The 15670-nt window shown below is 36.9% G+C and overlaps 1 pseudogene; it reads left to right on the top strand.

Annotated features, from left to right (window-relative positions):
• On the top strand, nt 1-342 carry LOC102876800 (annotated as a pseudogene).
• Nucleotides 343-15670: the final 15328 nt, after the last annotated feature.

Here is a 15670-nt window from a genome sequence, read left to right as displayed (position 1 = left end):
GAAAATGATGATAACCTCACACGGGCCTCCCACTCTCAAGAAAGTGAGGACTATTCCAAGCCATCAACTTCCAGAAGCCTTTTGAGCAGCCAAGATATCAAAGAATTTGAGAAGGAAGAGACCCAAAGAAAAGAAGAAAGTGTGAAAGTGACTTCTCGCCCTGTTGCCACTGAACCTTGTGTGATTTGCCAAGATTGACCTAAAAATGGTTGCATTGTTCATGGCAAAACAGGACATCTTATGGCGTGCTTTACATGTGCAAAGAAACTATAAAAAAGAAACAAGCCCTGTCCAGTATGTAGGCAGCCAATTCAAATGATCGTGTTAACTTATTTTCTCTAGTTGACTTGTTTGCAAAAGTAGAACGTTTTGGAATAAAAACATCCGACCAGTTTAAAAAAAAAAACACACACAAAAATGTTTGCAAAAACCTGTATTTGTAGCTTGTGAATTTCACCCTCCTTGTTAATAAAGCTCTTTTATTATGCAAAAAAAAAAAAGGTAAGAGGCATCTCACTCCCTGATTTCAAATCCTACTACACTGCTGTGGTGGTTAAGACAGTATAGTACTGGTACAATTACAGACACACAAATCAATGGAATAGAATTGAGAACCCAGAAGTCAGCCCATCTACCTATGGTCAACTGATTTTTGGCAAGGAGATGAAATCAGTTAAGTGTGAAAATGATAGACTTTTTAACAATTGTTGTTGGCAAAATTGGAAAACTATCTGCAGAAGACTCAGGCAAGATCCACACCTCACTCCATATACAAAAACCAATTCTGGGTTGATCATGGACCTAGGACTAAAACCAAGGACTATAAACTTCATTAAAGAAAAGCTTTGGAGAACTCTAGACGTCATAATCCACAAAATAAGCAGTCTTCTAAGCATCCTGAAAAGTCTACAACCAGGAGAAGTTAAAATAGATGAATGGGACTTTCTAAGAGTCAAATCCCTATGTTCATCAAAAAACTTCTTCAACAGGGTAAAAAGGGTAGTCACAGACTGGAAAAATGTATTTGGTAATGATATGTCAGATAAGGAATTTATATCTAGAATTTATAAAATGCTTGAGCACCACAACAAGATAAAGGTTAACAATCAAATTGAAAAATGGGCACAGGATATGAACAGACACTTCACCATAAAAGACATTTAGATGGCCAACAAGCACATGAAGAAATGTTCAAATTCCTTAGCTCAAAAAGAGAAATAAATCAATACAACTATGAGATATCATCTCACTCCAGTCAGAATAACAAAATTTAACAGAACAGCAAGCAACAAATGTTGGTGAAGTTGTGCAGAAGCTGGAACCCTTATTCACTGTTAGTGGAAGTTAGTGGAAGTGTAAAATGGTGCAACCACTGTGGAAGACGGTGTGGCTCTTTCTCAAAAAGTTGGAAATAGAGATATCAATTTACCCAGCAATTCTACTACTGGGAATTTACCCCAAAGGGACCATAACTGCCACCCAAGCAGATATATGCACACCCATGTTTATCGTGTTTTTGTTCAAAATAGCAAGGATTTGGAAACAACCTAAGTGCCCATCAACAAATGAATGGATAGAGAAGCTGTGATATATTCACACAATGGAATACTACGTTGCATTGAAAAACAAAGAACTCATGCAATATTATTCAAAATGGGTGACCCTGGAGGACATTATGCTGAGTGAAATATCTCAGTCACAAAATGACAAATACTGCATAGTGTCACTATTATAAAACAGGACTGACATCGGGGTTGGGTGGAAACTGAGAAAGATGGAATAAATAATGTATACTGCATTGAAACAGATGAGGGAGCAAACAGTTTAAAAGGGATATGTAATTAGGCATTATTGTCATGACAGGAGTCCAGAACAAAGGCTGCATAGTAGAGTGGACCTGGGGGGAAGCATTGTAAAACAATGAAAGAATTTTCCTTTTACTTTTTGAAGCAAAGAGTATACTGGGGGGAAGGATGGGCTGGGAGAAAAATGCAACAATGAATGAACGGAAATCCAAAGTCTCTAAATTTCCATTAAAATTAATAATATTTTAAAAAAATTTATAGACGGGCTCTTTTGGCTCAAGAAATCAATAAAGATAATATTTATGATCCTTCTATCTCTTCAGCATTCTCTTGTAGGTGCTTGCTGTCATTACAAAATGCCTGCTACACTATTTGAGATAAAAAGTACTTATTCATAATTTTTTAGAATACATTTAGTCTCACAAAAAAGGTAAACCACATTTATATAAAAAAATAAAAGCTATACAGGAATCCAACAGCATAATTTTACTTATAATGGGCTTTTATTTAGATCATATGATCATCATTGGATAGAAAATTACTAAGAGGGATTTGGGTAGACAAAAGAGACTTCAGTGTTACAATCATAAACTTGCTTAGTATTGTACAGATAATAAGTACCCCAAACATATCTATGAGGATGAGATTCAAAGACATTTCCAGCTCTCTTGAAAAATTAAATTATATGGACTATAAAATGAACACTTATTTAGTTTTACCTTTATATTCTTAAAGGGTTTTGTTTAAAGGTATAATGATTCCATATATTTCACATATATTGATATGTTTGTTGTAGCATGAGATAACATGTCCATATAAGTAAGAAAGGTAAAAGATTGTTATGTAACTGAAATAACATATAAAAGCAAAAATTTTAAAAAAGAAAGAAATCAAATGACATATAGCATTGGGTAATTCTATTGTAAAAGACTTCCTTAAAGTTTTAAACGCAAACATGTAATTTATAATACTAAGCTATACCTCATTTAAGCTGTAGTTGTTTCAGTTCTCACATAACTTTGAAAGTTAGGTGATAAAAACAGAATGAAGAATTATGCATTACAGTATTGAGATGGAATGACTCAATGACTGAAGTAATTGAGGGTAGGTGTGTCAGAGACAATGAAGTTGCCTCAAGATGGAACAAGGTCATTATGAGTCACAAGTGACTCGATGACATGTGACAGCACAAAGAGTATTAATGAAGAATATTAAAACTTACAATTTTCCAGAAGAGCAAATTTGTATGCTAAGAACTATAGCCAAAATGTTCTTTAGCTGTGAAGATTGTGTGTCTTTGTCTCAAGTACTTTGGACATGCTAACGGGAGAGACTGTTTTCTGGAGAAAATCATCCTAAAGGCCAACCCAAAGTAGGAAGACCCTTGAAGAGATGGATTGACATGGGAGTTGTAGCAATGACTCAAGTATAGCAACAACTGTGGAGATGACACAGAACAAGCTTTGTTCTATTGTACATTGTGCCATTATGAGTCAGTAACAACTTCACATAATCTGAAAAATAAGACTGGCTAGAGTGTTATCCTCCATATTTAAAATGGAAATAGAAGACACTGTTCTTCCTGTTTGTTGACATTTCTAAAAAAATAGAGCTTAATTTTCTTTCAAAAACTTTTGTAGATTTGCGTATGTCAACAACTGAATTATATATACTTTTGTGATCTATTTTCACCCCTCAGAATTCTTAAATAGTACATCATGAATTTTTTTCAATATAGCATGCTACATAAGTAACATCCACCATCACATAATACACAAAGTATACATTCAGAAAAAAAAAACAAACAAACCAAAAACACCAACTAACAGGCATGGTAGTGTTATTAGGTGCCATTGAGACAAATACAATTCATACCAGCTCTGTGAACAAAGGATCTGAACCCTGTCCTACCCTGTACCATCCTCATCATTGCTGACACTCATAGCTTCAGCTGCTGAGTAAATCCTTTTCATTGTGAGGGTTTTCCTTTCTTTTGCTTATCCTCCAACTTCCCAAGAATTGTGTTCCTTTCCAATGAAGAGTTTCTCCTAGAAACATGCCAAAAATATTTGAGATGCTTCCAAAAAGAACTCTGGCTGTATTTTTTTTCAAGATTTATCTCTTATTTTGACTGTCCATGAGATATTCAGAACTCTTCTTTAATACCACAACTAAAAGACATCCATTCTTCTGTAATCCTTATTAATTATCCAGTTATCAGATGCACAGCAAGAGATTGAAAAGATCACGGCTTGAATTCGGCACACCCTAGTCTTCAAACTGACATCATTGCTGCTTTGGAGGGGTCCTTGACAGTGAATTTTCTCAGTGCAATACTTCTCCAGATATCCTGACTGCAGGTACTAAGAGTCTTTATTCTGGACCCAAGAAAGATGAAATTGTACACAATTTCAATCATTTTGCAGTCTATTATTGTTGCAGACCAAGGGTCCCAAAGAATGGAATAATTTTATAGTTAATAATAATGAGACAAACAGCCAAGAATGAGGTGGAGCAGAGAGCATAAAACAGGGGGCCTGCAGTTCTCCACTGAAGACCACAAGCCAAGCTTCTCTGTATCTTTATTGAAAATTATCAGGAAGTAAATCACAAAAAGAATTCAATGCAAATGAAGCCAAACTCTTTCTCCTGAAAAACTTCTGCTTGACTCAGGAGGAAGGGGTTCACAAATGCAAGAATTTGGTTTACACTTAAGGATTGCCTTGATGCCTCAGGGTGAACTCTAGCTCAGGAAGTAACACTCCCGCTGTAGGGGGCCCCTTGCTGTCTCTTGTCTGCAGCAAACAAACAGCTCGTTTTCTATGATCTGCCACAAGAGAAATCCTAACTTATAAATCTGTAATTCCTTTAATTCCTGAACAAGGATTTTCATATAATATTTGGTATAAAGTCTGGCTTCCCATATATTATGCTGTGGCTTATGGACTCAAGGGCGAGGACTTTTGTCTCCTTGATGTTGAGATATAGTCCATATTGAATACTGTATTCTTTGATCTTCTTCTGCAGCAAACATTTCAAGTCCTCTTCACTTTGAGAAAGTAAGGTTGCATCAACTACTTAATGCAGATTGTTAATGAGGTTTCATCCTATCCTGAGACCAAATTCTTATGGAGTCTAGCTTCTCAAATGATTTTCTCAGATTGAAATAGTTTGGAGAAAGTATAAAAACTTGATGCACACCTTCCCTAATTTTAAACCATGCAGTGTTCCATTCAGACAAGAGTTTCTTGGCCTGGGTATAGGTTTCACGTCAGCACAATTAAGTGTTTTGGGATTCTCATACTTCTTGTGATCCTGGCAGTCAAATGCCTTTGTATGGTTAACAAAACACAAATATAGGCTCTCCCAGTATTCTCTTCTTTCAGTTCGAGTACAGCTGACATCACCAATGATATTCATGGAACCATGTTGTTGTGTTGTTGTTATGTGCCGTCGAGTCGCTTGCGACTCATAGCAATCCTATGTACAACAGCCCTAAACTCTGCTCTGTCCTGTGCCAATCACACTGTCTCTGACACTCCCATCCCAATTATCCCAGTCACTGAATCAATCCACCTCATAGAGGGCCTTCACCTCCTGCGCTGTCCCTCCACCCTCCCAAGCATGATGTCCCTCTCCAAGGACCAGTCTCTCCTCACAACATGCTCTATTAAACCTAGCTTGAACTTCTGACAGTTCTCTGTCAATGTACAGTTTTAGCCATTTTTTAAAATGGTCTTTAGCAATATTTTGTTTGTCACTATGAGTCCTAGGTCACTCAATGGCACATAACAACATCAACAATATGTGTGATATCAATGATATTGTTAAATAATTTATATTTTCTGTATCACCTTTTTGAGAACAGAAACACATGTATTTTGCTCAATTTGCAAATATTTATATGAACATGTACTAACACACTTTTTTTTTACATAAACCTCTTATTTCACCCTATTTCTACATGTATATGAAAGCTGAACAATGAATAAGAAAGACCTAAAAAAAAAAAATCTCCCCATTGGGCCAATTGGTAGCACTACAATAAATGGAAAAGAGATTGAGGTTCTTAACAATTTCACCTTGCTTGGATCCACAATCATTACTCTTGGCACCAGCAGTCAAGAAATCATAAGATAAATTGTACTGGGGATGTCTGAGACCCCTCCGAAGTGCTAAAGGGCAATAATGTCAGTCGAGAGAGTAAGGTGGTGTACCCGATGAGGGCCAAGGTCTTTGCAATTACTTGCTATGCATCAGAGTTGGACAATGATTAAGGATAACAGAAGAAGAATTTATATGTTTGAGTTGAGTTGCTGGAGATTAGTGTTGTATGTACAATAGACTGTCAAGATAACAAACAAGCCCGGCCTGTAAAGGGTGAAATCAAGTTTCTCCTTGGAGACAAGGATTTTGAATCTCTGTCTCACGTATTTTGGGCACATGGCCAGGAAGAACCAGTCCTTGGGGAAAGACAACATGCTTAGTAGGGTGGAGAGACAGTGCAGGAGAGAAAGATCCCAGATGAGATGAATTGATACAGTAACTGGGGTAAAGGGGGTAGGTGTGTCAGAGTTGTTAAGACTGACTCAGGACATGGCAGAGGTAAGAGCTATTGTACATAGGGTTGCAGATGTATTGCAGATGACTTGATGACACATAGCAATAACAAGAAGAAGAATTGATGCAGTTCAATTTTGGTTTTGTCAATAAATATTGACTATGCCATGGACTACCAGAAGAATAAATAAATCTTTTCTGGAAGTGTTACTAGCAAGAGGATAGTGAGATTCCATTTCTTGCACTTTGAATGGGTTATAAATAGGGACTAGTCTCTGCAAAAGAGTATTATATTTGGTAAAACAGAGATGAAACAAAAACTCTCTGCCATAAAGTCGATTCGGACTAATAGTGGAGCTATAGAAAAAACCTGCTTTGTGACATTTCCAAGTCTTTACAGATGCACACAGCTACATCTTTTCCCCAGAAAAACAGATAGTGAAATAAAATTACCAGTCATTTGGTTAATAGCTCACTGCTTAATCAACTGAGCCAACATATGTCCTTTCATAAAGTTCAAGTCAGCACAATATGAAGAAAAATCCCTGTGAAATAAATTGACAAGGTGGATGCAACAATAGACTTAAGTATAAGTTGTAAAAATGATATGGAATTTTGCAGGGTTAATTTTGTTGTACATTAAGTCACTATGAGTGAGAAACAACACTTAACAACAATGGCTATTTTGTAACAAAGGCATTTATTTGCTTCACAAAATTATTGAGGGATAATGTTTAAAGACATAGTTCTTGAATTGAGAAATAGCTAGATATATGTATGGAAACTGTATTATGCAGAACTTCACTAATGACTCATATAGAAGAGGAATGTTTAAATGAATAAAAACTAATTGTTCCCAAAGCTCTCATTAGTTTCTGTAAGAGTACAATTTAAAAAAGAAAAAGAAATAACAACTACATAGCCAGATGTTTATATAAGCTACAGATGTTAAACAGCAAATTTTATTTAAAAAGTATAGTACCATATAGTTACTTTGATGATATTTAAAACTAAACAAAGAAAAAGAAACAGAGAAGAACGTTTAATTCCAAACAAAACATTAGCAAGAAAAATAGACTAGTATTATATAACAACAATGGCAACTCACATCTTAAAAATTTGTAGCAGAGTAATGGAAGCACAATGAATAAAACATTTGGATGAAATGAAAGAGATGGTAAAGAGGAAATTTTTTACATGTATGTCACATACTACTCAAGCAGATGTAGAAAAAACCTTATTCTTGTTAATGCACAATCAACAAAAGTCAAAGAGAGAAAGTCTGGCATTGATGGGCAAATTCAACAATCACAACATCTGCTAGAAATAATTTTCATTTGGCAACAAAGATTTTGATAAATTCTTTGATATCATGATGACTTTATCTCTAAAATTTATAGTAGCAGGAAACAACAAGAAAGAAAAGGAATAGTATATATTTAAATGGCATGATATCTCAGGATATCTATATTTTAAGACAAGTCATTGAACTGGGTAAATATTTCTCAACTTAAGATATGTGTTGACATTTGAACACAGAATGTACAAATGTTGGACCAAAGAATCTGCTCAAACTTTCAAAATTGCCCTATTACCTGAGGAAAAGTCATGAAGACCTAGACTTGACCTGGTTTGGATGCAACTCACCAATGAATAATTAGTGAGACACTAATTAACAGGCAGAATGACGTAGGGGAAAAAACAATGAAGAATGGACTTAGAGTTTCTGGCAAAGCATCAAGTTTATTTAAACCATGTTGCTGTTGTCAATGTTACATAGCTGACCCTTCAGTAGATTTTCAGCTATTTTAAATCTTACAGAAGGAAACTGAATCTTTCTCCAATGAAACAGTTGATAGATTTGACCAATTGCCTTTGGATTCACAGAGCAACTTTTCATCCACTAAGCCCATATTGTTAGGTGACAATAGTTGACTACAACTCATAGAAACGACTCTATGAACAATAGATTTGTAATTTGCCTATCCTGTGGCATCGTAATACTCTCTGATATGTTTGAGTCAATTGTTAAAGTCATTGTATTAATTTTTCTTGTTAAAAGTCTTCCTTCTTTCTCTAATTTTCCAGTTTTCCCTTGGAGGGTTTTGTTTTTCTTTTTTCCTTTCCCTAAGGACAGGACCCTCTTTACAGCATGTCCAAACTTGTTGTTAAGTGCTGTCAAATGAAATACAACCCACAGTGACCTTATGAACAACAGATTGGAACCCTGTCCTATTCTGTACCATCCTCACTTTTCCTAACACATTAGAGCACATTGTAACAGTCACTGTGTTAATCCTGATCAAAGATGTTCCTATTCACCAACCTTTTACCTTTTTGAGCATCAAGTCCATCTCCAAGGAATAACTCCTCCCAGCAACTTGCCCAAAGTATACCTCATCATTTTTTCCTGTAGAAAGCACTCTGGATACACCTTCTGTAATCCACATTTGTTTGTTCTTTTGAGCATCTGTGGGATGTCCCTCTCCAGCACCACAGCTCAAAGGCATCAATTCTTCTGTCATCCTTATTCATTGTCCAGTTCATAGATGCAAAATAAGTATTAGAAAGAACATGGACTGAATCATATGCACCTTAGTCCTCAAACTGATATCATCACTACTCAGTAATTCAAAAAGGTCCCTCACTGAAGACTTTCCCAATGCAATACGTCTCCTGATTTCCTGACTTTGGTATCAAGAGTGTTAATTGTGGATATAAATAAGAAGACGTTGTTGACAGTTTCAAACTTTTATCCATCTATCATTATGTTGCCTATTGGCCCAGTGGAAAGAATATTTGTTTTCTTGATATTGAGATCCAATCCGTATAGAAGGTTGAATTTTTTGATGCTCTGCAGCAAGTGCTTCAAGTCCTCCTCACTTTCAGTGAGCAAGGTTGTGTCATCTACATAATGCAGTTTACTAAGATGAGTCTCCCTCAGATCATGATGTCACATTCCTCTTTATAGAGTCCAGCTTCTCAAATAATTTGTTCAGCATAGATATTAAATAAGTATGGGGATAGAATACAATCGTGACACACTCTCTTCTTAATTTTAAGCAATGTTCTTTGAAAACCCTGTACAGATTAGATTAGATTAGATTAGACTAGCAGATAAGGCACAGAGACAGAGCTATGTATGGAAATGACAAAGGGGGAGGAACTGTTTCAGACACTAGGGATTGGTATGTAGAACATGAGAAGTATGAATGTAGGAAAATTAAGGAAGCAATGTTACTGTTGTTGTTGTTGTTAAGTGTCATCAAGTCACAGGCGACTCATAGTGACCCTATGAAGGAGAGTCCTCAACACTTGGGTGCCTTTCATCCTCTCTCCAAATTCTTGGGTTTCTGGAGGCAAGCTGTTACAGAAGAGGATGCCACTCCTCCTTCCAAAAGGAAACAGTAGAATGCATAAATAGTGACATACTAGGCATTAGTTAAATGAAATGGATTGGCATGGGACATTTTTAATCCAATAATCATATGCTGTACTACACTGGAAATGAAAAGATGAGGAAAAAATGGGGTCACATCTATAGTTAAAAAGAAAATTTCTAGATACATCTTGAAATTCAATGGTGTGAGTGACAAGACAATATCCATACACATATAAGGAAGACCTGTTAAAACCACTAAACACTCATATTTATGCCCCAAAACTCAGAGCCAAAGAGGCAGAAAAAGATGACTTCTATGAACTGTTGCAAAGAGAGATTGCTCAAACATGAAAACAAGATACATTAATAGCAAAAGATGACTGGAATGCAAAAATTGGGAATAGGGAAGAAGGATTGTTAGTCATGAAACAGGGACTTGGTAACAGAAATGAGGCTGGAGACGAAATGATAGAATTCTGTACAAACATCTACACATGTGGACTGCATCTGATGTACTATAAAAAAATCAGATTGGTTACATTTGTGGAAAGAATCACTGCAGAAGCTCAATATCAGCTGTGAAAACCAAGCCAGGTGTTGATTGTGGAACAGGTCATCAACTACTCATATGCAAGTTCAAAACCACAAGAACCGAAGTTTGACCTTGACTCTACCCCTCCTGAATTTAAAAACTATCTCAAGAACAGATTTGAGGCTTTGAATACTAATGAGTGAAGACCAGATTAGCATGGGAGAATATTAAGAATATCATCCATGAAGAATTCAAAAGGTCATTACATAAAGGAAGACCAAAATACAGAAGAGATTTTAAATATTGTATTAGAGCTATAAGAAACCAAAGCAAAAGGAGGAAATCAAGATACTAAGGAATTAAACAGAAAGTTTCAAATGACAATATGGGAAGACAAAGAAGAGTATTATAATCAAATGTGCAAAGAGATGGAATTGAAAAATCAAAAAGAATAAACTTGCTCATCATTTCTTAAGCTAAAGAATAAATTCAAGTCTCAAGTTGCAATACTTAAGGATGCTGTGGCAGAATGTTGAATGACCCAGGAGGCACCAAAAGAAGATGGAAGAACAAATAAAGTCACTATATCAAAAAGAACTGTCTTACACAGAAGAATTTCATGAAACAACATGTGATTAAGAGGCAATGGTGATGAAGCAGGAGTTAAAGCTGCTTTGAAGGAATTAGCAAAAAACAAGGCCTCAAGAATTGACAGAATACATATTGACATATTTCAACAACCAGACACTGCCCTGGATGTGCACATGAGGTTGTGCCAAGAAATTTGGAAGACAACTATCTCTCTAGCCTGGAAGACATCCATATTTATTCTCATTAAGGGGAAAAAAAGGTGACCTGACAGAGTATGGAAGCTATTGAATATTAAAATTAATATTATATGCAAACAAGATCCTGCTGAAAATTATTAAAAAAAATTATTAGAGCAGTACATCAACATAGAACTATTGGAAATAAAAGCTGGGTTTAAAAAGGCAATGGCACAAGCGACATTATAACCAATGTTAAATACATCTTAGCTGAAAGAAGAGAGTATCAGGGGAATGTCTGAGTTTTGTTGACTGTGCAAAGACATTTGACTGTGTGAATAAAAACACACTGTGACTAACTGAAAGAAGAAGAGAATCACAGAACTTGATTATGCTTATGTGAACTCTAAACTTGGACCAGGAGGAAGTCATCAAAACAGAAAAAGGAAACACTGCACGGATTAAAATCAGGAAAGGTGTATGCTGTGGATGCATCCTATTTCCATATCTTTTCAATCTATATGTGGAACAGGTCATCTGGAATGCCGGACTTTATGAAGAGGGATGTGGCATCAGGATTGGAGGAAGACTCATCAACAACCTGCATTATGCAGATAACACAACCATGCTTGTTGAAACTGAGGAGGCCTTGAGGCATTTGCTGCAGAATTTCAAGGAAGATAGCCTTCAATATCGATTGAGGCCCAACATAAAGCAAACAAAGATTCTCACCACTAAGCCAGTTGGCAGAATCATGATAGATGGAGAAAAGATTGAAATTGTTAAGAGTGTTAGTTACTTGGCTACATAGTCAACAATCGTGGTACCAGTGGGCAGGCAATTAGAAGACAAATTGTATTGGGAAAATCTGATATAAGGGAGCTTTCCAGAGAACTGAATAGAAATGACATCAGGCTGGACACTAAGGTGCACCTGACCCAGGCCATGGTCTTTGCAATTACGTGCTATGTGTCATAAAGCTAGACACTGACTAGGGATGTTAGAAGAAGAATTGATGCCTTTGAGCTGGACTCTCCTTGTTGTTGTTGCTGTTGTTATGCAATGTTGAGTTGCTTGTGACTCATAGGAACCCTATGTACAAGATCTCTAACCCCTACTCTATCCTGTGCCAACATCATTGTCTCACCTACTGCCACTACCCCAATCACTGAATCGATCCATCTTATTAAGGGTCTTCCTCTCCTGTGCCATCTCACTACTTTTCCAAGGACTGGTTGCTCCTTGCAACATGCCCAAAGTATGTCAGATGAAGCTTCAGAATCCTTGACTCCAAGGAACAACCTGGTTTCACCCTCTCCAGGACAAACCTGTTTGTTCTTCTAGCAGTCTGTGGTATATTCAACACTCTTCTCCAGCACCATGACACAAAGGTATAAATTCTCTATCATCCCTAATCAATGTCCAGTTCTCTGATGCATAGCAGGCAATTATGAAGTTGAAGGAGTTGAAAAACAAATTCAAGCCAAGAGTGGAAATACTTAAGGATGCTTTGGGCAGAGTGTTAAATGATCCAAGAAACATTAAAAAAAATGGAAAGAGTATACAGAGTCACTGTACCAGAAGGAATTGGTGAACACAGAAGAATTTAATGAAATAACATATGAGCAAGGGTGTGTGGTAATTAAGGAGGAAGATCAAGTTACTCTGAAAGAACTGGAAAAAAACAAGGATCCAGGAGTTAACCGTGTACCAATTCACATATTTCAACAAACAGACACTGTCCTGGATGTGCTCACTAAGTTGTGCCAAGAAATCTGGATTACAGCCAGCTGGCCAACTGACTGGAAGAGAGTGATATTTGTTCCCATTCCAAAGAAAGGTAATCTGAGAGAGTGCTGAAATTATTGAACAATATCATTAATATCACAAGCTAGCAAGATTTTGCTGAAGATTTTCCAAAAATGACTGGAGTAACATGTCAACAGAGAACTGCCAGATGTGCAGGCTGGGTTTAGAAGGGATCGTGGTTATAGGGATATTATAGCTAATGTTAGATGAATTTTGGAAGAAAGCAGAGAGTACCAGAGAAATGTCAATCTGTGCTCCATTGACTATGTAAAGGATGCTCCTTGGAGGCAAGGATTTTAAAGCTCTGTCTCACATCCTTTGGGCATGTTGCCAGGAGGGGAGAGTCCTTGGAGTGCTTGGAGAGATGGCACAAGAGACTAAGATTCTGGATGAGATAGATTGAGTTAAAGAGGTGAGGGCTGCATCTATTAATTGAAACAAGTCAATTGATATTTCATTGGTTCCATTAATTGTCAATGTCTTCAGTGAAGCTTTCACATCCTCCTTCATAACCACTGAGCAAACTAAATTGTTTGGAGAGAACATTTTTCTAATTAGTACAGCACTTGTCTGTGAGTTTGCTGTACTGAAAGTACTTGTGAGCTGCTGTGATACTGAGAGCTATACTACTGGTACATCAAATGCCATAAGAGTTATCCATGGTGGAAGAAATAAGGACAAACTCCTCCCCTGCAATTTACAGCTTCTGACAACCTGTTGAAAGGTCAGCTGTAAGTTGGTTCCCATTCTACAGGGTTGAGTTTAATTAGTTTATCAGAAAAGTATTATTTCTAAGCCCCTAAGACAAGTAATTTAATATAAATTAAAAATTCTCATAATCTTATCAAACATATGCACTGTCAACACTAGAAATGCAATCATTTTAGGAGACCATTTCTTTTCACTAATTTATTAAATGGAATTTCACCTTAGCTTCTGGAGGTTTCCTTAAGTCAATATATGTCCTATTACTCCTTTCAATTTATCCTGCATATATTGTTTTGGTGTTAGGAAAAGAACCAAGAAAAAAAGGAAAATGTTTATGCTTAGAATAATCAAGCTATCAGGATCAGGAAGCAAAAATGCATAGAATTGATAAGGATAATACACGATAGAATAAGGTTCAGGTCCATTCTTCACAGAACACTTCAAGTTATACTGGACTACATATCACACAACAACAAAATATATTCTTAAGAAAAATTTCACTATGGTCCATGTAAAGAGAAAAGAAAGGATGTTTACTATAATTCACATTATTGTTGTATATCATTGAGTCAGAACCAATCCATTGCAGATCCTCCAGGAGGTTTTCAGAGGTAGCAAATCACACTGAGGAGATTGACTATATTTCTGCGGAGGAGCTGGTGGATAGTTTACCCTCTAGTACTTGTCATGTGCTGTCCAGTTGTCTAGAACCCATAGTGACACTATATACAGTGGTTCTGAACCCTGCTCTATCATGAACCAGTTTCACTAATTCCAACACACCAAACCCGTTGCCCTCGTTACTGTATCAGTCCATTTCATCTGGGTTCTTCTCCTGTGCTGTCCCTCAACCCTTCCAAGCATGATGCTCTTCTCCAGGGACCAGCCACTCCTCCCCACGTGCCCAAATTATGTGATATAGAGCTTCAAAACCCTAGCCTCTAAGGAGAAACTTGGTTTCACCCTCTCCAAGACAGACGTGTTTGTTGTCTTGGTGGTCCATGGTATGTTCAAGACACTTCTCCAGCACCATAACTATTGTTCTGTCATCCTCAGTCATTGTCCAGCTCTCTAATGCACAGCAAGTAATTGCAAAGACCATGGCATAGATTTTGCCTATGTCTTACTCTCTAGACTGATAGTACTGCTTTTCCACACTCTGCAGGGGGATCTAACAGCAGATTTTCCCAATGCAATTCGTCTTTTGATTTCATGACTGCTAGCATTAAGACTATTGATTGTAGAGCTGAGCAAGCAGAAATTGTTAACAATCTCAATCTCTTCTCCATCTGTCAGGGTGCTGCCAACTGGCCCAATGGTGAGAATCTTTGTCTTCTTGATGTTAAGTTTCAATCCGTATTGAAGACTACAGTCTTTGACCTTCTGCAACAAACACCTCATGTCCTCTTCAGTTTCAGCAAGCAAGGTTGTCTCATCTGTATTGTGTAGGTTGTCTACTTCCAATCCTGATGCCACATACCTCCTCATAAAGCCCTTCTTCCTGAATTACTAGTCCTGCAAATAGATTGAACAGGTACTCTTCTTGATTTTGAACCATGTAGTGTACTGTTCCAGTTTTTTCTGAAAGATCTTCAGCAAGATTTTGCTAGTGTGTGATTTTAGTATATGTTCAATAATTTCCACACTCTGTCGGGTCACCTTTTTTGGAATAGGAATAAATATGGTTATCGTCAAGTCAGTTGGCCAAGTAGTTGTCCTTCAGATTTTTGGCATAACATAGTAAGCACATGAAGGGCAGCATCTGTTTGTTGAAATATGTCAATTCGAATTCCATCAATCCCTGGGGCTTCATTTTTTGCCAAGTCCTTCAGAGCAGCCCGAACTTCCTCCCTCATCATTTCATATGATCAATTGCCTCTTGATCATATATTGTTTCTTGAAATTCTTCTATATCAGCCAATTCTTTTTGGTGCAATGACTTTGTATACACCTTCCACCTTCTCTTAATGCTTCCAGAATCATTCAGTATTCTGTCAATAGCATCCTTAAACATTGCAACTAGTGGCTTGAATTAGTTCTTCAGTTCCTTCTGCTTAAGACATGGTGAGTGAGTTCAACCCTTTTGATTTTCCTACTCTAGATCCTT

This window comes from Elephantulus edwardii, unplaced genomic scaffold, assembly GCF_000299155.1.
Source record: "Elephantulus edwardii isolate Elephantulus edwardi_28Jun2011 unplaced genomic scaffold, EleEdw1.0 scaffold00020, whole genome shotgun sequence".
Classification (NCBI taxonomy): domain Eukaryota; kingdom Metazoa; phylum Chordata; class Mammalia; order Macroscelidea; family Macroscelididae; genus Elephantulus; species Elephantulus edwardii.
Note: the sequence above shows the minus strand (reverse complement) of the source record. Positions and strands in the feature narration are given on the sequence as shown.